The following is a 2,850-nucleotide window of genomic DNA, read 5'->3' on the forward strand; positions in this document are numbered from 1 at the left end:
ATATATATGGGAGAATGTACGAAACAAAAACAACAACAGGTGAGGACAGGTGGTGTAAACAACAAAAGGATGTATTAGTTTGACGCTCGGGAATACAGAAAGTTTTTAACGTTTCGAGCTACGCTCTTCAACAGAAAGAATACGGAGAAAACAAGGAGAAAAACACGGAGAGAAAAAAATTGAATAGTCCCTGGTCAACGATCTATCATGACTATATACAGAGAGAGAGAGAGAGAGAGAGAGAGAGAGAGAGAGAGAGAGATAAAGCTTACTTGGAAATGGATGCGTGGCGTTCGATCATATAATAATGTAAATAATATATAGATATGCACATATACATACATACATGTACATATTCACATATATATGTATATACATATGCATGTACGCGTATATGTCTGTGTTTATGTGAATATGAATGTGTTTGTGCATATATTTGTACATTAGCATTTGTATCTGTATGTGTGTGTGTGGATGTGTGTGTTTGTGTTTGCGTATGATTACGGGTGGTGCAGAGAAGACGCCAGTTTATCCATAAAAGGATAAAGACCACGTGTCATGACCAGAGAATTTGTTGGTCCATCTCAACAGTCAGGACAAGTCATAGGGGCCGTTTCCTTAAGATCTTTCACAAACCGAAACAAAGATTAAAAAACCTAAAGCGAAAAGGTAAGATAACACCAAAGGCGCTCTAACTCCAACCCCAAATAATCCTGCCACAAAAAAGTAAAAGAAAAGCAAGGTAAAACAAACAAACAAACAATCAAAAACATTATTTTTTTTTTTAATGTTATTTAAATATTCATTTATTTGTTTGTTGTCTTCAGTTTATATCGTCTTTATCTTTCCCGGTCACTGCAGCTGTCCACTTTGTTTAAGAAGAAAAACACCATACCAATCCTTTGGTTTCCGCAGGAACTTTTGGCGAAAGCTGAATCGATATACAACAAAATACGAAAACAAATTAATTGACAACTATACCATTTTCTTATCCTCGCTTCTTTTCACTGCAGACTCTCATCATTATTTATACATGTCATCAAATAAAAGATGGCTAGAGCTTTTATCAAAAGAAGAAAATTACAGTATACAAAACTATCGCTTGGTGGCGCTATTGTTGTTATACTGCAAACACTGACTGACATAGAAATTTCTCATGAAATAACAACGGGTTTTCTTGAGTACCAAACAGGAATGAAGACAGTCAGGTTCCTCCATGTCTGCGAAGATAACAATAATTTGCGGAATTCATTCCATCTTTGTAACTCTCTCTGTGTGTGTTGTGCGTATGCATGTACGTGTATGGGCTTGTGTGTATACTGGAGTGTGTCGATGTCTTTGTGCATACGCACACACACACACATACAGATATTTATATATACATATACGTGTGTGTGTGTGTGTGTGTGTGTGTGTGTGAGTGCGTATGTATGTATACATATAGGTTTATATATAGGTGTACATATATACATATATACACATACATGCATACACATATATATACACACACGCATATATATGAAATATATATGTGCATGTTTGTGAATGTATACAAATTTGTATATTCTATGTATTTGTGTGTGTGTGTGTGTGTGTGTGTATGTGTGTGTGTGTGTGTATATATATATATATATATATGGTTGTATATGCATGTGCATTGTTTAATGTATATATGTATATAGATATAAAGTGTCATAGACACATACATACAAGCTCAAACGTATCGTCGTGGCACTCCGTCAGTTACGACGACGAGGGTTCCAGTTGATCCGATCAACGGAACAGTTTGCTCGTGAATTTATCGTGCAAGTGGCTGAGCACTCCACAGGCACGTGTGCCTTTAACGAAGTTCTCGGGGGTGATTCAGCGTGACACAAGAGTGTGACCCTAAAAGACAAAATTGACTTTGGCGGGAATTGAACTCTGTGCACAAAGAATTGATACAATAGCACAGGGTATTTTATACAATATTATAACGACATGGCCAAGTTGTAGTTCTGAGCTGGTAATTTTTTCTTTTTAGCGACCCTGAGAGGATTTTAGACAAAATTGGTCTCGGCGGGAATCGAACTCTGTGCGCAAAGAATTGATACAATAGCACAAGGTGTTCTATACGATGTTATAACGACACGGCCGAGTCATAGTTCTACGTTGGTAACTATTTCTTTTCGGCGGCCCTGAGAAGGCAAAGGATAAAATTGGGCTCAACGGGATATGAACCTAGTGCTCAATGGGGCGACACAAATTTCACATGCCGCATCCACTGTGCCACCTCCTTACTATTACTCCTTCTATTACTATCTTCCGACATACCCATCGCTGATTTCTCGGAATCAACTGATATATACGTAGCGTTTTACTCTAAAAAAAAAACAAACAGGAAAAAAAGGTAACCGACGAAATATACTGATAATGTTGAGGTTTATTAAACTAGGGTTAAAATCGTAGCAAGGTTTATCTGGTGATATTTGTTATTTTAAACACTATTGGTTAAAAGTAATCACTGCGTTGGGATGGTTGAGGTGAGGCTGTTTGCTTTTTTTAGCTGTTTTGCTTTATTTATTTATTTTTTTTCATATATTATTATTTTTTGTTAGTTTTTGATTAGCGGTGTGTTGAGGGCTAAGTTAAGATTATCTTAGGTACATTGACAGATAAGCCTAGACGAAAATACGACTGTTTTAGAAATCAGTACGTTGATAAGCTCGTAACAGTTCGAAGTTCAGCATTGTCTTGATATCTTCAATAAATAATAATAATAATAATAATAATAATAATAATAATAATAATAATAATAATAATAATAATAATAATAATAACAACAATAATAATAACAATAATAATAGTATC

General features: G+C 35.4%; 1 long non-coding RNA gene across 1 annotated transcript in view; it reads right to left on the minus strand.

Moving 5' to 3' along the window:
* Positions 1 to 802: 802 nt before the first annotated feature.
* Positions 803 to 2,850, minus strand: part of LOC128250981 (uncharacterized) — a 12,788-nt gene continuing 10,740 nt past the window's right edge. Inside the window, exon 3 of the long non-coding RNA XR_008266888.1 lies at positions 803 to 931. This is a non-coding gene — a long non-coding RNA (uncharacterized LOC128250981). The remainder of the gene's footprint in view (positions 932 to 2,850) is intronic.

Source organism: Octopus bimaculoides, chromosome 27, assembly GCF_001194135.2.
Source record: "Octopus bimaculoides isolate UCB-OBI-ISO-001 chromosome 27, ASM119413v2, whole genome shotgun sequence".
Classification (NCBI taxonomy): Eukaryota; Metazoa; Mollusca; class Cephalopoda; order Octopoda; family Octopodidae; genus Octopus; species Octopus bimaculoides.